Source organism: Pleurodeles waltl, chromosome 12, assembly GCF_031143425.1.
Source record: "Pleurodeles waltl isolate 20211129_DDA chromosome 12, aPleWal1.hap1.20221129, whole genome shotgun sequence".
NCBI lineage: Eukaryota > Metazoa > Chordata > Amphibia > Caudata > Salamandridae > Pleurodeles > Pleurodeles waltl.
In genome coordinates this window covers 208,170,073-208,192,177 of record NC_090451.1, presented here as the reverse complement: position 1 = coordinate 208,192,177, position 22,105 = coordinate 208,170,073, and the positions used below count along the sequence as shown (strand labels likewise).

The 22,105-nt window shown below is 42.9% G+C and overlaps 1 protein-coding gene across 2 annotated transcripts in view; it reads left to right on the top strand.

Annotated features, from left to right (window-relative positions):
• Positions 1-2,609: 2,609 nt before the first annotated feature.
• ANKRD11 (ankyrin repeat domain containing 11) overlaps positions 2,610-22,105 on the top strand; it is a 1,021,414-nt gene continuing 1,001,918 nt past the window's right edge. The window contains exon 1 of one of the 2 annotated variants that reach the window (XM_069216659.1): positions 2,610-2,923. The gene's annotated coding sequence lies outside the window, so the exon portion shown is untranslated. The remainder of the gene's footprint in view (positions 2,924-22,105) is intronic. The other variant, XM_069216660.1, reaches the window with a different exon arrangement.

The window sequence follows — 22,105 nt, the reverse complement described above, 5'->3', positions numbered from 1 at the left end:
GTGTGTACAACAAATGCTTAACACTACCCTCTGATAAGCCTACTGCTCGACCACACTACCACAAAATAGAGCATTAGAATTATCTAACTTTGCCACTATCTTAACTCTAAGGGGAACCCTTGGACTCTGTGCACACTATTTCTTACTTTGAAATAGTATATACAGACCCAACTTCCTACAGTCACTGAGCTGTGCTGCCCTCCCAGCTGTGATTCATAAATGCTCATATTAATTGCCAAACAGACTTGGGTCGTTTTTTCATTTCCTGACTCCACAACAATACCATGAAGTTATCAGATACTGCTGTAAATAACAGCAACAATCAATCTTAACATAATAATTACTAAAAGAAATGCAGTGAGGTTTCTATGTTACAATGATCATGGGTCAAGCCATTTATCTCTTAGTGTGCCCACTTCCTGTGCCTGCATTCACAACCTCCTCACCTGAAAGTGTAATTTGGGTGACTAAATTGACGGACTACAGGTAAAGCTACAATCCGTAAAATGTTAAAAAAAATAAAAAATAATAAAACACAAAAACTTCAGTAAATTAGCCACAAAGCTTCAAGTGTGGTTCCTCCATAAGCTACAAGGATATTTGTGAGGATTCTCTCTCTATGAAGATATGGGTTCCTGATGACCCGACTGTTCCCTTAATTTGGACTTCCAACTTTACCAAGATTTTTTTAGAACAATTAAGATCAACTTAAAATATTCTGGGCTCTTTTAACGTCGAACTTGGCAGGACATTTATGTGCAAAATTTGTGTCACTATGGAACTTGAGGGGTTCGCACAATCAACCTGCTGACCTTCAAAAACCCCCTCGTGAAAAATCTTATTGTTAAAATCTGAGCTGAAAAAGATTTCTGTTTAGGAAGACTTTGATAATTCATGTAAGGCTTGTGCCTACTAATAATAATTATTGCCTGCCATGACTCAAGCCAGCGTATATTTGTTTTTTTTAACCGACACCTAATTGGGCATGTTAAAGCTGGGGATGGTGTCATAATAGCAAGGGGATTTTATGTCCTTGTAAGGTGTTCCCAACCCGTCTGACCCCTAGTCTTGGTCTGCTGGCCTGCCTATTGTATAAAGATGAACAAAAAAGTATTTTGATTGGGTTACTATTACAAGAGAGCGGAACTGGGCTGGAGAATTTGACATGGTTAACTGTGAGAATGTAATCTAAGCACTCTCTTGTGGTAATTTGTCTATTAAATGTGACTGTAAGTAACTATTCAAAATAGGTATAAATGTCTTTGCTTATGGGCCAATTTTCTATTTGCTTCATGTGACAACATAGTTAAGTGAATTGGTATATATAGAAAAAAGCAGAGCTCTGGACATTTGCATGTACTGCTCAGGTTCTAGCACTTCTCACCTAATAAGACACTTAGCTTGCTGTGAGGGTGCGCTCAACACTACCTCTAAATATGTGAGTCTCACTCACGAGTGGGACTTGAGATTTTGCGTTAGAAAATAAGTGAAACATTTTGAGTTCATAATCTGCACCAACTGGTATGACAAACCAAGCAGCACTCAACCCGATGCCCTCAAAGATTTTAGACAACCCTGTGTAGCTATTTACACAGTTTATAATTACTGTAATGGCCATACTTACTAATCCTCTTCAATGCTATACTCTTCCTTAAGTTCCATGACATAAAACGGGTACCATATTGAAATGTTTTAATTTTGAGCTCGCGGTACATCATTTTCATTATTGTTATTGAAACTACTGTCATAATCTGCTTGAAATGGAAGACACATTCGGACATACCTGATTCAGATGAGATTATCATGATTTTTAAACCAAGAACATCTTGTTTAGCTGTCCCTAGCCTAAAATTGCCTCCACTTCATGTACGTCGATTTGGAAAGTAAATATCCGTGTTTTTTTCAAGTATACTATTTCCTGATTTCAAATCTTTACATATATTCTATAAACATGCAGGTTCACATTATCCCAAATTGTTTGCTACTGAGATGTGCCTGTAAACTCACATTTTGCGTATTTGCACAGTGAATAAGTCCACACTGGCTTCAATCAGCAGCTCTTTTTTGGGGGGGAGGTGGGGTTCTAGGATTCATGTTCGGTTCAGATAAAGTACATCATCACCTTTCACTAAACAATCTATTAGTATGGAAGTCATAAGAAGCTAAACCAAGATACAAGCCCGCTGAACTTTCACCTGAGGAAAAAAAAGAGTATATTTGTCACCCAACCTCAGAGATGTGACTTGAGGCCAGAAGGAGGATAGTGATTTACAGAGTACAATTTACGGAATGTCGCTTTCATTTAAGGTTGCGTTTTCTTGTTTCGAAAGAACCAATGAAAGCGTAATCCTGTTCACTCTAACCGACTCAACCAATGGAATATGAAACCATTCGGTAATGACAATAGCGTCACCCGCCACAACAACAGATTCTAATTCGGGTCCAATCAGGTGCTTCTCAAACCAACACTGCTCATTCCGCCCCCTAGGAGCCGTCCACATCGCCGTCTGCATGATGTCAATACGTTCAGCTACGCATTTCGCTAACGGAAGCTGCCAATGGCAGCAGGCGACTCGTGAGGCGGCTACCGCGCGCCAATCAGAGTGCTTGTTTCAAGACTCTTACTGTGTCCTACTGCTCGGGCGATCGTGTTGTTGCGCGAGGCAGAGTGCGGGCGGTTAGCTATGGGTTCGTGGGGTGGCGGGGGGCGGAGCGAGGTGGAGCCGTAGGTGCTGTGAAGCCCCGGCGAGACCAGTGCAGCTCCCGGGACGTCCGGGGACCTGGGGCCAGCTGCCGGCCGCAGCCGCCTCTATGTGGGGCGAGGCCGCAGCGCAGAGTTCCCCCCCTCCTAGGCCTTGGCTGCGGAATTGCACCCCTGGATTGGAGTTTAAGGAGTAACGGCGGAGAGGCGTCCGGCGGCCCGGTGAGTGTGGTCAGTGGTTGAACAGGGATTTGTGGACGTCATTGTGAATCCCCGGCAATGTTAACACCTACTCTAATGTCTGATATATATACAGAATCTCTGTAGGGCAAAGGGTAGGAGGGGGAGTGTCTTCTTAGAAAACGGGCATCCTGTTTTAACTTGGTGTCTTTGAAGCAACATTTGTAAGGCTTGCCGTGAAACTTGGAGCCGGGATTGGTTAAAGGACGGTTACTAGAACCCGATCTAGAGAATTTCGCAGGTTATCATTATTTCAAAAATAGGTGATTTGTTTATTTAAGAAACTGAAAGGAACACTTTGATAGTGGTGGAGGGACAGGACGTCCTTCTAGAGGGGATTAGGGATAGTTGTCCATGGAAAATGTGGCGTAACCGACTCCAGAATGTCTAGGACAAGTTCTGTGTGAAGGTTAATAAAGCGTTGTAGTTTAATGCAATTTAGAAACGTGGAAGTGTTCTCTTTTATAACAGGGCAGCTCTATCTTTTAGAAGGACATACACTACACAATTCCTGACCACTGGTCGATGAGTAGACGAACAGTTGGTAGAGATGAGGGGTTTTCGCTATAGGTGACATTGATGCTAAACTCCTTATTCTACGTATGGTCTATGCTAATCTGACTAGGTTACGGATGTCTTCCGTGTAAGTGGGGCCGTAGACTGCTCTATGAAGAGGTGTGATCGTAACAGTTCATTCATTGCCCACGATGGCGGTGCATGTAAAAGCTGCTGAATTTTGGAAGTGGATAGGTCACGTGGCTGTGAAGAGGGACGAATAACTACTATTAAAAATGAGGAGGGGATGTTCAGGGAGACCAGTGTGTACCTAGCACCCGAAGGCTCCCCTTGCAGCAGAATCTTTTATTTAATCCATAGTCGTGGTTGTCAAACGTGTTTATAGACTCGTTTAACGCTGCGTATTTTTTGAGTCAAATCAAATCATTAGCATTTATAAAGCGCGCTACTCACCCGTGCGGGTCTCAAGGCGCTAGGGACAAAGGGGGTGGTTATCGCTGCTCGAACAGCCAGGTCTTTAGGAGTCTCCGGAAAGCGGAGTGGTCCTGGGTGGTCCTGAGGCTGGTGGGGAGGGAGTTCCAGGTCTTGGCCGCCAGGAAGGAGAAAGATCTCCCACCCTCCGTGGAGCGTCGGATGCGAGGGACGGCGGCGAGTGCGAGGCCAGAGGAGCGGAGGGGGCGGGTGGGGACGTAGAAGTTGAGCCGTCTGTTGAGGTATTCCGGTCCCTTGTCGTGGAGGGCTTTGTGTGCGTGGGTGAGAAGTCGGAAGGTGATCCTTTTGCTGACTGGGAGCCAGTGCAGGTGTCTCAGGTGTGGGGAGATGTGGCTGTTGCGGGGTACGTCGAGGATGAGGCGGGCTGAGGCGTTTTGAATGCGTTGCAGGCGATTTTGGAGTTTGGCGGTGGTCCCAGCGTAGAGGGTGTTGCCGTAGTCCAGGCGGCTCGTGACGAGGGCGTGGGTCACGGTTTTTCTGGTGTCGGCGGGGATCCAGCGGAAGATCTTGCGGAGGGTGAGGAAGCAGGCGGAGGACACGGCGTTGACTTGCTTGGTCATGGTGAGAAGGGGGTCCAAGATGAAGCCGAGGTTGCGGGCGTGGTCTGCGGGGGTCGGTGCGGTGCCGAGGGCCGTGGGCCACCAGGAGTCGTCCCAGGCGGACGGGGTGTTGCTGAGGATGAGGACTTCAGTTTTTTCAGAGTTCAGCTTTAGGCGGCTGAGCCTCATCCAATCTGCGACGTCCTTCATACCCTCTTGTAGGTTGGTCTTGGCGCTGGCGGGGTCCTTGGTGAGGGAGAGTATAAGTTGAGTGTCGTCGGCGTAGGAGGTGATGATGATGTCGTGCTTGCGTACGATGTTGCCTATGATGAGTGAAACCTATTATATTATCGTTAGTATCCGGAGCCGTTTGTACCTTGAACTGCAGTGTTTTTATACGGCAGAGCGGTAAATGCTTTTGTATATGTTGTGTAGCTTTAAACGTGGGTATATTCCAAAATTAATGCAAGAGAAGCGGGAGTGAGTTTTATAGTATAAGGCGTTTTGTTTTTAGTCACAAATTATTTCATGATCTCCATGTAGTGGGGAAATGTGTTGCCTCCCCTCCTCACGCACCTGCTTTGTCCTCAGCACATGAAGCTCGCCTGCCGCTTGTTTTGATTTCCAAATTAGTGCCTGGTAAGCACGGTTGGGAAGTGTGGCGAGCCGGGAGTGTTCCAGTCTTCTTGTTTACAGTCGTTGCTTAATTCATGTGGGTCTGCCCCTCTCCAACATTGATTTGGTGCCTAACCCCTTAATCGTGGCTCTTTATTGGTTACCTTGAGAGACAGGTCTGTATTCTAAAAAAAGCACACGTTTAATGCTGGGGCTGCTGTCAGTGTTTTAATACAGTGCCTTGGTCATGGCCCTTTAAGTATACCGAGGTGGCGTGGTCGTAGGCAATGCATTCTAAAGCCCCTAAAATTGGGGGTGGGGAGATATACTTTGGGGCGGGGCATTGTTCTCGCTGGGCTCGTACTTTTCTGGCGCGTGGAAAAACAAAACGCAGTTGGAATGATGCACCATAACGTTTACCATTCAAGCCAGTTGGATTTGTCTCAAGCACACATAATTCCATTCCCATTGCATGTATTTATGCCGATTTGCCGTTTTTTTTTTTTTTTTTTTTTACTTGAAGCACATCGACAGCGGTTTATCTGGGATTCGTGTTCAGAAAAGGAGTGCATTTGTTTATTATTTCCAAGGAATTGCGGATTAGAGAATATTTGAGTATCACTCTCCTAGATGAATGCATTTAGTTGGACATTGCCATCCCGTCGGGCTTGATATACTCTTATGTTTTATATTTGTTTTCCTTCAGTTTTCGCTGTCAAAAACAAAACAAAAAAAAAAAAAGTAATCTAGCTGGTGGGGTGTTTGTATTCAATACTTTTTAAAGAGCAGATTTTACTAATTGTCGTTTGTGTTGCGTATGAAGTTATTGCTTGACTTCCTCTAAATGAGTTGTGGAAAACTAGTTCCTGTTACCTGTGCTCCTTTCGAACAGCTGATTCGGTTTAGAGAGCTATTTATCTTCTTATGATCACGGTTCTCTTCTTTCTTCATACCAAAACTTATATTTCCCTTACCGATGTCTATTATTAATGCATTGGTTGCAGAGCCACTTCACGCTATCGGTATTACCCTGTGCAAATACCACTGGACCTTTGATGGAGCTCAGAGTGCTCATGTATTTTGTTTACTTGTCGGTTGATATTTAAAGTGACCTAGAGTTCTAGCATATTGCAAACTCCTGAAGTTTTTGAACTGAAAACAATTTTTTGTACAACTTCACAGCTCTGTGCTCTCTTATTGGCGCATATATTACATAATGTTATATTTGTTCAATTTTATAAGCTGGTTCTTCGTTGTTCAAACTTTCCTCTAAAGTCTTCCATCTTTGGAGTGCGGGACGGCAATCCATTTAACTGGTGATTAGAACTACTGTATAAATCTTTGACCTTTGTGTTTAGGACACGTGACTTGGCATAGCTTTTGTCAGACAAGGCCTATTTTGCTTGCTTTTCTAAAGCAACGCCCTTTCCTTTTTGCTCGTTCTTCATGGCCTTGATTTATTATTATATATATATATTTTTTTTTGAGGAGCATTAAAATTTTTGCCTTTAGTAAATATCTTGTTTTGTGACTGGTTTTCTTAAAACGTTCATCTGTGGTATATATTTTGAACCGGGGTTCCATTTTAGGCAAAGTGTTTTCCTAGGTGGATATTGTTAGAGAGAATTGTTGGAATAGCAAAATCTTAAACACACAGTTCTAGATTGTTATTCACTATCTGTCAGCTTTATTGCACATAAGTGTTGAACTGCTGAAATGCACATTGGAGCAGTGGTTCTTAACCAGTGGTCCGTTGAACCCTGGAAATGGAGTGGGGAAGCCTATGCGACTGTTTAGAAAATTAAATAATAGATTAATAAAGCATGCACAAATTAAAAACGTAAATGGACATTTAAAAAAATGCTCATTAAATGTGAAGGGGTTTGAAATTGGAGACTAAAAAATAAGTTGGTAGCCTTAGAGCTTGATTTGTGGAAGTTGTGCAAGTACAGCAAAGGCTCACATTCGTTTCAGACTAAACGGGCAATGGTCCTGCCTTTGGCTGCCAGCCTTTTGCTTTGTCAATGACCTTTTTGTCTTTTTTCATATATTTGTCACTTGAGTTTTCACCACGCTATAAAACAAAAGACTTAGTAATACATAGCCAGCTGAACAAAGACTTCCAAAGCCCCATCTGAAAGGAGGGTGAAAGGGCAGTGGGAAGGTAAGAGGCCTCAAGAAGTGTATTTCTCCACAGTGTGTCACCCTCAACACAGGTATAACTTTCTCGAAACCAAGTTCAAAATACATCAATTCTGGCCAACTAGTTGCTGTCAAAACGTAGTCACAAGTTACAGCCCTCCATCATCTAATTTCCCTTCACAATACAAATCCTCCTGATACTTCAGGGTTCTTAAATTACAACTCCACAGCACAGAGGCGTCTTGTCAAAGCCTGTTGAATTCTGTTAAAACAGTGGCAACTACAGTCTCTTCTTTTGTCTCCCTTATCGTCCTGGCCAAGGCATCTTACCCTAATAGGCACTCTTTTTATAGGAATGTTGAAATTAATTATATATGTGCTTGTTATGCACGTTTCATTTGTAGTTTGGTAATGTGAGGGTCTCATATACATAGTCCCCTGTACGCCCATCTTCACCCCAATGATGGGGTGATTCGGCACAGAGACTCAAAGGCTTGTTTTGCTGCAACCTTCTTGGAATTAACCGCTCATCTAAACTCAACAGACATTTCTGGTGCCTTTTTGCACTCTGCTTTTTATTTATGCATGTTGTCAGCATTTGTTGTCCAAGAATCTGGTCAGACAGCTAAAATAAACTCTATAATTCTGTATGACTTCACACTATTCATGGCTATTCATTTTTTGTCCTGGAGACCACCGCGAGCCCATGAAGCAGTGGTAAACTACCTGCATCTCCGCAGACTTGTACTGTCACAATCACACATTGCCAGACACAGGCAATGTGTTAAGATCCAAGGAAATGACTTGACAAGGAAGCGATATTCATCAAATGGGTTTATTTGATCCACACTGTTGACACGAAGACAAGAAAGCTCCCTCACCAACCTCCAGCCCTCTCATTGATCTCCAACGTCTTTTCCATTGCCCTTGAGCCCCTCTATCATTCTAGATTGTAGAATTCTCGGCATGTCGAGAATTCCACAAGCACTACATATCCATCTCCTTTACAAAAGTGGGGGGGGGGGGGGGGGGAGAATCCCCAAAACACAACATATGTTACATTACATGTCTACAAGCATTTTAGAAAACAGGCTTTCCATAATGTAATCGCGTAAATGGACTTCTTAGACCGACTCCTCTTGTTTGGGTATTCTTTGCATTGGCCTTATGAGAATCAATTCCCAGACTAAACCTTGGTGCCTGGTCATCATGGACACCAGACTGTGTCCGAACACACCCCTCTCTACCAACCTCTCCATTACCCAAATAGGTCTTCATCACTCATAAGTTTAAAAAAAAAAAAAAAAAAAAACTACTGTACTCTTCAGAATTTTCTCTTCTTTCCCTCTCTTTGTTGCCTTTGCTGTACAAGGCTACTCTCCTCTTGTTCTACCGTTCCCATTCTCCAAAACCACATGGGACTCTTGAACACCTTGAACTACATATGGTCCATGGAATTTCGTAATACTTCTTCCTCTACATCCTGACTTTATTTTAACCAAATCCCCCTTCCTTATGCTCCTCTCCCAATCCAAAACCGGTGTTTCAACCCTCCTTTTAACTAAACCTCCTCCTTCTAATACTGATGACATCCAAAGTGGGTCAATTTTTGTGCGTGCCCTTCTACCTCTCATTTTCTCAAATGGTATTTTGCCCGTAACACTGTTCATAGTAGTACGATAAGCCCATACTAGATCATTTACCATAGCATGTACATTTTTGCCACCTCTTACCGCCATTTGAATAACTCCTTTCACCATACAATCACACCTCTCTACAATACCATTAGCCTATGGATTGTACAATGCAACACGGGTATGGCGAATCACACACTGGTGAAGAAATTCCTCCATTTCATGGGACACCAGCTGTGTCCCATTGTCCATGATAAGTTTCACTGGACATCTCTCCTTATAAAATATTTCTTGCATTACCCTAATGGTGGTTCTAGGGTGACCTCCTTCATAAACTTCAGCGTCAACCACTTTGAATGAACATCAACCATTACTGACGCGTACCTCTTGTCCCATGCAACTCCACTCAATGGCCCAATGAAATCCATGCATAAAGTATGCCACACCACACCAGGATCTGGTTTCATTCCCATGATGTTCTGTTTACCCACCTTCAACCTTTTTTCACTCTCCATGCAATCAAAACACCTTTCAACCCAATTGTCCACATCACTATCGACTCCTGGCCACCCAAAATTTTCCTTCAATCTTTTTTTGGTTAATGTTGGCCTAAATGACCATCATGGGCCAATTTGAATAGTTTGTATCTAATGCCCACTGGAGGAACAAATCTATCACCCCTCACCACAATTTCTTTTGTAGTAAAAGACAATTCCTCAAGCACTTTTAAGTATGGTCGAACCTGAACATTCAATGTACTTTCTCTCCTTCCATGATCATTTTAACTACTCCCTTCATTGTCATCATTCTCCATTTCTTCACACCACTCCTCGTGATACTACGTCTTGGTCACAATTCTATAACATCTTCAACACTCGCCACTGCTCCTTCATTTTCAAATTTTCGTACACGTTGTTCATCTACCTCCTGCCAATCCAGAGGCAAACGAGATAAACAGTCTGCCTGGATATTACGCCATCCTGGAATGTATTCAATAATAAATTGGTGTTCTTTTAACCTCGCTGCTAGTCGTGGTGACACTTTGCCAGCTCCCCCTAGTCACAATACCCTCAACAATGGCTCATGATCAGTATGGAGTATTATTTTCCGTCCCCAAATATAAGTTCTGAAATTTTCATTGCCTCTTGAAGCAGCCAGTGTGTGTGTGTCTCTCTCTCTCTCTCTCTCCGTGAGGCAAATGCTACTGTCCCTTCCTTTTTGTCACAAACTTGTGACAAAACAGCTCCCAACCCAATTGCACTCGCATCCACGGTTACAATGGTTTTTGCATCGACATTGAACGGCACTAATACCTTTGCCTCACACATTTCTTTTTTTATGTTGTGGAACGCAGTCTCTTGTTCTTCTTCCCATTGGAATTTTTGACCTTTGCGTAAAAGTTTCACTATGTTCTCAGTCTTATCAGCAAAGTTCTTTATGAACTTGGAATAATACTCACTAAGTCCCAAAAATGATCTCAGTTGCTCCTTGTCTTGGGGACATGGAAGTTTCTCAAAAAGGCCCCCAGTAGACTCCTCTTTGGCTTAACTCCTTGTTCTGACAAAGTATACCCCAAATACTCAAATTCTTTAACAAAAAATTTACACTTTTCTCTCTTTAATGTAGGCCCTGCTCTCTTGACCTTCTCCAACGCACACTTCAGTACTTGATTTGTGTTTCTTCAAAGTGTCCCCAAAAATTAGAATGTCATACTGAAATAAATTGTTATCTACTCCTTCAAATACATTACTCATCATCCTCTGAAACACACCCGCAGCAGAGGCCAAACCAAGTGGCATCCTAGTGAATTGAAATACCCCATCCATTGTGATGAATGCCGTCAATTCTTTAGAAACATCATGCAACTTGACTTGGTGATATGCACTTCTAGGGTCTAACTTGGAAAAGTACTTTTCCCACTCCTAGTAGTAGGATTCATTTGTTAATTTTCAGCACTGGGTAATTATCCACCACAATATTTTGGTTGAGTGATCTAAGGTCATCACAAAATCTCAGAGCCATCTGATCTGCTCGTAATAACTACCAGAGAAATCCATCTTGAGGTTTCAATTTGTTCTGATACCTTCCTGTACCATATTAGAAATCGTGTTTTTTTTTTTTTCTCCTCTTTTTTTCCCCCTCCTTTCCTTGCCTTAAAGGGAACCCTCCTCAACTTTATGCTGTACTGGAACCGCATCCTTCCTCACTACGATTTTGTGTACATACCCTTGAAGTTCTCCTAACTTGAATTCTCCTAAAATTGCATCTAGGGTGATGTATTGTAGCATCATAACCCTATCATCTGCTCTCGGATCTAACTTAATGTGTAAATCATATTGCTGGTGCCAACCCAAGATTGGTGGACCTTTGGTGGCCACGTAAACCTTCCCCTCAATTTGTCTCTCCCCAAATTTTATCTTCACCAACAGGACGCCTATTATATCTATTTTTTCACCTTGATACCCACCACGATTATTATCTTTTGGTAAGACGCGTACCTTAGGCCATTCTTTCACAAACACGTTCTGGGGTACAATTGTATATAAAGAACCAGAGTCCATCATTAATTGAACACTCTTCCCACGCACTATAAAGTTCGCCGTTGGTCTGGGCGGCTTGGATACGTTATTTTTCTCATCACAATTATTTACTACTGACAGAACCCTGCCCACTTCTTCTAACGCCATACATTCTTCATGGATGACACCGCCCCTAGATTTAGTACTGGTCTTACACTTGCGTGCAAAATGCCCCTTTTTACCTCACTTCATACATTCTTTACCCAAAGCAAAACATGTTTTTGATTCTGTATTGTGAAATTTGCTCCCACACCTAGTACACATTTTACTAGAAGTGTTGTTCATGTTACTGTACACATTTTTGTTACCATTTTTAGATGTACGTACAGCATTTGTGCTCGCTAATACATCATTGCTCTTTAGTAAGTCGATTTGTATCAGAATCGTCAGTGTACATTATTTTATTTTTTTCCATTTCCTTCATGCAGTACTCAGATTGTTCCACTATGTTTGCTATATCGATGGCATCTTTTTAATGTAGGGATTTTCGCTGCCCATAATCTCCCCTGCATCTTTTTTCTACAACGTTGCACTATTAGTTGGTCACAAATTAGTTCTTCTGTCATCACACCAACTGACATTTAGTAGATATTCCCTTAACCTTGTAACATACTCATCGATGCTCTCTTCTGATCTTTCTGGTTGGGTATACATTTTGTGTCTCACCATTACAATATTAATTTCCTTCGAGAACCTAGTCTTTTCATTGCTTCCTTATACACATCTGCTGCCTGTTGACCATCCTGCTCCAAAATTGGACGTAAGTATTTAAATATACGCTGACCCTCCTGGCCCAATGTGCTGAGAAGGATAGCTTTTTTTTTCTAGGTGGCCTTAAGTTCTGACCATCGAGTGCCACCAAATAATTTTCAAAAATATAAATCCATTCATCCCAAGGAATAGGTGAGTTACCAGGTTGGGCAAGGGAGGGAGGAGGTGGCACTATTCCTTGTGTATTAGTGGCCATGTGAATTTTCTTGTAAAGAAAATTCTCCTTAAAATAATGTATGTGTTACTTCAGAATTGACTTTCAAACTTGACCAATAAAACTGTACCAGTACTGTAGTTAAAATGTGTCCATCATATTTAAATACTTCGTAGTTAATATCCTGGAAGTCTTTTTTTTTTTCCAAACGTGTGTCGGATAAAGTAGCAGGTTTAGAATGCAACACACACATCCAAGCAAAATGTTCTACTCCAAAGATGGCCACCACATCTTCTGACGTATGTTTTTATGGGTGGCAGAGGTTGTTTAACGCTGAATGCGAAGTTCAAAATGAAAATAGGCCGCACGTTGACACTGACTTGAATGCACTCGATTTGCCGTCTGTGGTGCGCGCCGGCATTCGAGTGAATGCACATGAAGAGCTGGCTGAGGCGTGCAACGGCTGACAGGGTAACACGAATAAAGGTACCTTAATTTTTTTTTTTTTAAGTCACTTTGCCTAGTACCTTATATGTCGTGCGTTCATCGTTTTCTGTTTGGCCATTTCTAAAATGCGGGTTCGTCACTTGCGCGTCTTCGTGCTCTCGTAGTGTCGCCAATGTTAAGATCCAAAGGAATGACTTGACAAGGAAGCAATATTTATCAAATGGGTTTGTTTGATCCACACTGTTGACACTGAGACAAGAAAGCTCCCTCACCAACCTCCAGCCCTCTCATCGATCTCTAACGTCTATTCCACTCTCCCTCGAGCCCCTCCATCATTCTAGATTGTAGAATTTTCTGTGTTGCATGCCGAGCATTCCACAAGCACTACACAGCGCCTAGGCAGTTATGTTCTGTATCCATGTGCACTTAGCTGGCATAATGCATCATACACCTGCCATGGGCTGGCTGATGAAAGCAGCAGAGGAAAACCTTTCCTAAAGTTCAGCTTTTTTCACCTTCTCAATCTCACCAAATTCCTTGCATGTAAATATCGTTATTTGAAGATCATCTGAACTTTTTTTTTTTTTTTTTTTTGACACAGGCTTGTGTCTCCAACTTTGTGAAGGTAACTCCAGGAACAAATTGCATTCAATTTGTACTGGTCACATCCTGCCTTTTTCTCTTGTTTATACAAATAATTTAAATACTTGGATGAGAATGTGAATTTTGACTCTGTGTGTTGTATAGATCAGCGCATCCTGTGCGTTGTGCCTTTTAACAAAAAATAGAACTAAATGGAAAGATAAACTCACACCTACAATATATTCTTAGATGGGGCAAATGCATTGTTTCAGATTTTTTTTTTTTAATTGAAAAAAATATGGTTACACTCTGTCAGGGCCTGTTTTGTATATGTGAATTTTTTCCAGTCCATATTGATTTTTGTTTCCCCTTCATAACTTTTAGGCTTCACTTTGGGGTTTGAGTATCTCTTGGTAAAGTTTCAAACTGCAGTTGGAGAAATTTTCATAGATTGCCAACTACCTTTTTTTTTTTTTTTGCTGCTAACAGTAGATTACGGCTGGGTGTTTAATTTGCAGTGTCTCCCAAAATTACTTTTAAGAGCTATCAATCGCTGCTTTTTTGTTGTAACTTTTTTACGTTCATCAAGATCAGAGTTTAAAAAAAAAAATCTACATAATGTAGTTGCAAAGGGAAAACATATTTGGGTATTTGTAGCCAACATCAAACTGTGCCACAAGAGAGATCTGCACTAAGTGCTTATGGTGTTTGCAGTTATATTGCGAATTGCACTGAATGGTGAACAGTTGGGCAAAACCTCTGTTAATAACACATGTTGCACAATTTATTTGTACTCTGTGTACACATTTTGGCCGAGTTGGCCTTACCTCTATTAGCATGTTTTGCTTGCAGACCACATAAAATGTTGACGGCAAGTGGAACCCTCTTCCCTTGCAGAAAAATATGGCACTGTGATGCACATCCTTCTGGTTTAAAAAAAAAAAATGTTTTAATAATTACAAGTGTTTTCTAGTGTGGCTGGTTTGTTAAAGACAACCCAAAGCTGTGGAGGAAATCACTGGTATTGAAAATGACTAGGTTGTTTCATTTATACTTGGCGCTCCAGCCTATTTACGTCGAGCCTGCGACAGTGCATATGCTGCATGCTTGCTTTCTCTCTTTGAGGATGGACTTGGAGCCTACTTGTGGTTTCCATTCGTTGGCTTCATTGTTCCTTATCTTTTGCTGACTCCTAATTGGCCAACCCGTGCCAAGCATCACTTACTTTCCTATCTGTGGATCAGCAAATGCACCCAAAAAGTCTCCCCTCTGAAACTGGAAAAAGCCAACAGAATGTCAAGATAAGCTAGCTGATACACCCCAGAACCACCAATCGCAACTGTCTTCTAGTCGAAGTGATGGCGCATCTACAAGGACCCTTCTGACAGAGCCACAAACGAAACAGCACTCAACGACTCCCACCAGCACATCAAGGAGGCCAAAAGAGCAGCCATCACAAACCCCATCAGCACAAGGAATTCTCCAGTCCGACTGACACAGAAAACATAGTACATCCCTCCCAACAACTTCATGACTCAGTATCTGACTACTTCCACACCAACATTACCAACATCTACAACAACTTTAACCCTCAACCAACCTTGCTTAGCCTCGACAACCTCTTCCAACCAGCAAACACCCAGCCGTAACCCCCTGGTTCCCACTTGGCGCCCAGACCACAGTGACCATTATGGCCTCCATCCACTCAGGGGTACCCACCGACCCCCTTGCCTCCACCATCTATTCAACCTCGGATCCAACATAAGCAGCACTTAACTCACCAACCTCCTCTATGCTTCTATCTCTTCAGCATCCTTCCAGATGGATAGAAGCATGCAGACATCAGACTCCTCCAAAAGAAGCCCTACGTCGACACCAGTGACCTCAAGAACTACTGACCAGTCTCCCTGCTCTCTCACCCAGCCAGAGTACATGAAAGCCATTAACCAACAGCTCGTCGACTACCTAGAACAAAACCACCTACTCGTCGCATCACAATCAGGTTTCCATGTCAACCATAGCACTGAGACCATGCTCATTGCTGCAACAGTCATAAGAACCCGCCTCGACCAAGGGGAAACAGTGGCTTTGATTCTCCCCCAACCCGTCTGCAGCACTTGACACTGTCGCCCACCAAACCTCATCGACTGACTCCCCAACATCGACATTCAACAGCATACCCTCCAGTCCTCTCAGGACACACCCAGAGCATCAATCTATCTCCTTTAACCTCTGCTCCCAAGAATATCATATGCAGCGTACCCCAAGGATCATCCCTCAGCCCCACGGTACATGACCACCCCTCGTGGACATTGTCAGATCCCACGGGCTCAACATCATTTCCTACGCCAACAAAACGCAACTCGTCCTCTCGCTCACCATAGACCCCTCTAATACCAAAACCAGCTTCTTCAATGCTATGACCGACGTAGCCGACTGGATGAGAGACAGCTTCCTGAAATTGAACTCCGACAAAACCAAGTTACTGATCTTCAGAAAGAACACCTCTGTCTGGGACCATAGCTGGTGGCAGGAAGAACTCGGACCCACAACGACAAACCACACTTGCAACCTTGGCATAACCCTGGACAGCCAACTGACCGTGAAACTGCAAGTCGCTACCTCCTGTTTCCAACCTTCAGCATGCTCTGCAAGATCTTCAGATGGATCCCAGTATATACCAGAAAGATCGTCACACAAACCCTTGTCACCAGCTGCCTCGAATATGGCAACTCGCTCTACACTAGTGTCTCCTCCCAGCTCCTTAAAAGACTCCAGACAATACAGAACGCAGAAGCCAAACTCATCCTGGACGTTCCCAAGCGTACCCACATCACTCTCCACCTCTGGAAATGCCACTGGCTCTCTGTTCAGAAAAGATGCCTGTTCAAGACACTTATACATGCCTACAAAGCCTTCCACAAACAATGACCTTCCTACATCAACCACCGGTTGAAATTCCATCTTCCCTCGAGAGACCTGCACTTCACCTCACTTGCCCTCATATGTCCCCCCCGCATCCATCACACCCACAGCGGGGCTGCACTTTCTCCTACATCACCAACGAAGCCTGGAATGCCCCCCCCCCCAAACCTCTTAACAGCCCCCTCCCTGGCAGACTTCAGAAAGCAACTCAAGACCTGACTTTTCAATGCATCAACCTCAGCGCCCAGATACCCCTAGAGATGATAGACCGACTGATTACCAAGCACAGATTGATTCAACATAAGCGGTGACCATGAGCTGCGACTGAGATAATATTTATTTTCCCTTCCTCTTTCCACTCCCCCTTGTGTGTGGTGCTTCTTTCCCCTCCCTCCCATTCCTTCATGTTGCTGCCCTTGTGTGGTGGTCTCTCCCACCTTCTTTAACCTCCCCCATTTTGTTTTCCTCATGCCCCACTTCTCCGGTTGTCGGTTACTGCTTCTCGCTCCTATGCACCTCCATCATTTTGCTTCCTCCCTCTCGTTGCTCCCCCACCCCTCCTGCTGTCTGTTGTTGCTGACCTCTCCTTCGTCTTCTGAACCTCCCTTGTGTGGCTTACCAAGCTGCTGTGCTACATGCCTTAAAGTGCTATGACACAGTCAATGCTGGCTGCATCGTATCACTTTTGTTTCTTGACTTTAAGCTATGTTCCGTAGAAGCTTGTGACGGGTCTATAAAAACAAAAAATGCCAAAGCATAGATCTTGCTTAGGCAAGATATGTTGGCTTTTCTAATGCGTGTTTACTTTTTTATTTTCTGCTGCACTTCAGGTTTAGAATGACCTGAGGGAGGGTACTTTTTCATTACGAGAATGCTTGTGGTTTGGTTACTCTTTTGCAGTGTAATTTGGTCATGCTACTTTCAGCAGGCAGTAGACAAATAAGTAGCTGTAAACTAGCCAGGCATTTGTTTGCACAATGTGCCAGCACTGGCTAATATTGGATTTTATAATGTATAGAAATTAAATCTGTGACTGGTTTTATATCTGACTGGTTTGGGTGATAACTACTATATATCTATACCAAGCTCAGTTAGGTCTTATAATGCAGGTTCAGAACAAGTGTGTGCATGGTTAGCTTATTTTTAGGTCTTGCCTACTGGTTAGTGCAAGCTGTCTGATTGCAAAAGACCTATTGTGGCTTATCAAAACTTACAGGGCTCTAAAGCCTGCCCATTGTTAGTCTTTGCCTCTCATTTGCTTGCTTCTTATTTGAGGACTAATCTTTCCTGTTTGTGTTTTGCTTTCAGCAGTTCTTGAGAGTGCATGTGTTTCTACCTCCTTCATTTGCTTCTTCCACCCAAACATGCAGCTCCCCCCACCCCTTTCCAGGCTTTTATTTTCTCTCATGTGCTTCTGTCTCACTTGCGTGCTTCTCCCCTGACATTCAATGTAGTTTTCCACCTTATGTGCTGTTTTTCCTCTCCTACCCTCTCAGCTTTATTTTTTTCTGCATATCTAAATTCCATGCCTTTGCTTCCCTCCCTCCTCCCCCGTTGCTCACCCACCCTTCACGTGCAGGATTCACAATTATCCTCCATTTTTGGGGTGCCTGGCAGCCGCCATATCATCTCACCCGTGTGTGTTTTTTAATGTCAGTGCTCCATAGCATTGGCACATTGCAGACAGACAGCATTATTAAAGCACATAGGTCCAAAAGGTGACACATTGGCTTTGTCAGTGCTTGTTATTGCAGTTCTACAGAACACTGGATAATTTTCCTACTGGGTTACTGAGCTATCTCTGATTTCGAAAACAAATTTTAAGTTATGAATGGATTAGGGCAACAGTTCTTAACCTTTTGACTGCTGTGGACACCCACTGAATCGTTACTGGAATCCGAGGACCCCCTTCTGTGGCATGATTGGAATCCGGAAACCCCCAGCCTAAGCATATGCTATGATTTGAACTTCAGAGCAATGCACAAAACTATAAAAACAAATATACACTAAGCAAGTTCCTAACTATTGGAATATGTAGTTTAGTTTATGATAAAAGTTGGAAACGTTAATTTTCAAATATTTGCTTCTTTATTTGTATATTCTGCATTATTTTTAATTTTGTAAATCAATCTCAGACCCCTTGAATAGGCCTCGTGGACCCCGAGGGGTTTCTGGACCACATGCTGAACCACTGGGTTCTGGCCTTCCTTGGTGCGTAATTCTCAAATGGACAATGCAGATGTATTCGGAGGCAGAAATGAGGCCACATTTGATGTCCGAAGTTGATGTGGCGACCCCTGATTTGTCAGATGCCATCTTATGTGGCAGTAGCATGTGGTAAGTTTGAGGTAAACAGCTGTTTCAATAGATTTCGAATGCTCAAGTGTTGGGAGATTTGTTTTTAGGTTGAGCATAGCAGTGCACAAGTGCTGCTCATAGGCATAATATAATCTATTCCGTGGGCTTTAACAACACCCATCTTGTGCCCATCACTTTCATTCGTTCCTGGGCCTGCCTTTCAAAATTCCATTGATTTCGTAAGTAAATGCTTTTAGGTTTGTCCTTACTTGAGGCTGTTCTGTTACCGCCTTGCAGACTGACTTTGTTACATGGATTATTGCACGACTTGCCATATACGTTGATATGGACGCACTACTTTTTTTTGTTTTGTCTCTCCCCTCCCATGGCAGTTTTCAGTGCTTTGCAAGAGCACCAGTCATGTTGCATATGCTTCACAGACACTGTGCTTCAAGCTAAGTTCTTAAAATGTAATTACTTCTGTGCCACCGCCGGCATCCTATCGATCACCCCCTCTCTTCCACAGCAGTTGTCCTTCTCTTTTAAGCACGGTGGATGGCGGACCAAGCTGCATGTTATGCATTCAGCGTCTATGCCGTCCCTTCAGCTACATATGCATTGCGACCGAAATACCACAGGCAGACAAGCCCAGAGCGGGGGCAGCATCTTATAGCATAAGAGCTCATCCCTGGGGCGTTCGGAAGGATAATGGATTACAATTAGAGAAATGTGGCATACACTCAGCATGTGTTTACTAAGCCACAGCCTGGATAACACAGTTCTGTTGCCTTGCATTTTTTTTGTTTATTTTCCACCTTCTAATTGTTAATACTTGATGTTGAACACAAATTAAAACTGTGCAGATAGAGGAAGGAGGTAAATGGAAGTGCTTTAATTATATGTAGGGCCACTGGATTTATCTGGCAGGACAGGACCAAATTGAGGCAAGGTTGACCAGTTTATGTGACAAAAGTCCAATTAAGCATTTACAGTGCCAATCGCTCTAACTCTCATAAATGCGAGACCTATTGCATTACAAATGCTTGTTTAAGATTGCTGGCGCGAGTCTATTTGGTCATTTGTGTGGAAAAGAGATGACATTTGACATGCAGTGACTTCTAACCTTGATCACTATTTAATTCATGGATTGCCATTCAAGAGAAGTTAAGATTGGGAATCCTTGTTGCCTTTTTTTCTCTCCTTTTAACTGAAGTCCTGTATTGTGAAACAGATGAGCTATTAATACAGTGCTACACGTACTTTTTTCACACGTTGACATAAATCCTCTTCCCTTGCTTTGAGAACTCAGCTCATCGCCTACCTGCTGTCAATAAAGCTGATCATATTGAGGTGGTACAGCTAAAGTCTTGCACCCCGCCACCTTTTGTTGTTATGCTGAAGACTAGACCAACGTACTCTTCCTTTTCAATTCAAACAGCCAATGCTGCTTTTTCACATCCACATCAGCACATCTTTTGTGGGTACCCTAGTCTGTGAAAGCTGCTCAATTGCTTTTTCCAAGTACGCGTTTTTGTTATATTGTTCAGATAAATTCACACCTTTTTTGATCTTGCATTCTGTTTTCTTGTACTTAAGACATTTATCATTGTTGACATCGAATTAGAAATGCCGTAATTTTTTCTCTCTCTCACTCACACACACGCGCCCCCAAGAATTCTGTAACAACCTTGATAGTTTGTATAATCAACTATTTAAGCAGTACGTTCTGGTCCTTTTCTATCGTACCAATCCATATTTTGTGGATCGAGGTAATCAGTGTATCTCCTCACCTGCCATTGAGTATTTGCTATTAGTAGTTTGCTTTCCATGGCCTCGCATTTTCTGTTAAATAGAATTTTAACAATTTAAGTGAAGCAGGATGGCGAAGTCAGGAACGGGAAACGTTGCCTAGCTGCATGTGTCTTTAGCAGTTGTCTAAAAACTGTTTATGCTTTTAAAAAAGGTTTAATCTGCTACTCAAACAAAAGTGCTTGTTTGTTGACGTCCAGCTTTTAAATGCTGATTAAGGGCCAGATGTAGCAAAGGGTTTTTCCCATTCTCTGTCAATGGGAAAATGTGTTCGTACATATGGCCCTTAGTTCCTTTAAGCCGCTGAGGCCCTGTGACCAATCTCTGCTCCTTCTACTGCATCTTCTCTGGCCAGTTGACAAATCATTTTCTCGGTTTCTTGCCCTGTGAAGTAACTTCAAATTTATTAACCAAGAACCTGAACTCAACCTCGTAAACGTCCATGCTGATATGTAAACTCCTCGACCTGAAATATCACTTCGTGTATAAGAAAAGCGTGACCTAGTTGTACAGCCGTATAGTATTTTAGCGTTGCGGTTTTATAAAGCAGATTATTAGCCGTGTACGTTTCTCTCTTTTAGGCGAGTCTTCGACAGACCGCTTGACATTCATCTTGTTAGTTCTGTCCTTACATGCATCATCATTTCGTATCTAACTTTACTCATGACCATATTTTCTGTAATCGTCTCGAGGCTTGTTTACTTGGTCTTTAGTCGAGCGAGCTCCAGGATACCCTCTGTTGATAGATTCTAAATGGGACGCACGAATGTTTCTTCTCACGCAGCAGATAGCAACGTGCACGTTTGACAGACCTGTTTCACAAATTTTGAATTCTACATATATCGTGTGCTGTCAGGTTCTTTAAAATTCGTGTGGTTGATGTTCTTTAAGGGTGATCAAAGAAAATAAATACGCGGATATGTTGTGAAGCATATTCAAATAAATTAGGAATTATTGCTATTGTTTGAAAGCCAGTTAAATGTAATTAACACTTTGAAGCAAGATGTGGAACCTGCTTCAGTTAGTTGTGGACTTTCACACTGCAAATTGTAAGTGTAGCCGTGGCCTGCTTTATATTTTCTTCCCTGTTGCTATGGGAACTCGGCCTGGTGTGGAAAGACTGCTAATCAAGTGCTGGGTTGCAATCCTTTTATTATGGAGCGTAGCATGTTAATCCCATGCAGTTTGTAGGTAAAGCAGCACTGCATGTCTGGGGCAGGGAAAAGAGGGGGTTGTTTCACTCTCCGATCGGTGTGAATGCAGTTTCTAAATGCGGCATCGCTTCCAGTGTACATGTTAGGCTTGACACGCCATTACCCCCTAGCAGACCTGGTCGATTAAATTGTTTTTTCGCAGTACTCTAGGTCTGCCAGTGTACACTGTGAAAAGCTTTTGAACCATTGCGCGTTTATTTTGGTTTCCGGAAATGCCCCTCCACCCTCTCCGTTTCCTCGAGAACCGGTGCTGTTGCCTTGAAAGAAGCCAGTTAAGCCACATGATGGAGAATTTCCACCCAGTTTATTTCTGGATTAGTTTTAAACGCCTCTAGACATATTTGCAGTGCTGGTTTTGCTGCTACCAGTGTGTAAGTTTACTTGACCTAGCAGCGCCTGGAGTGTTAAGAGGCCGTTCACGTTGGGGGAGCAGAGTCGAGTCTGTCC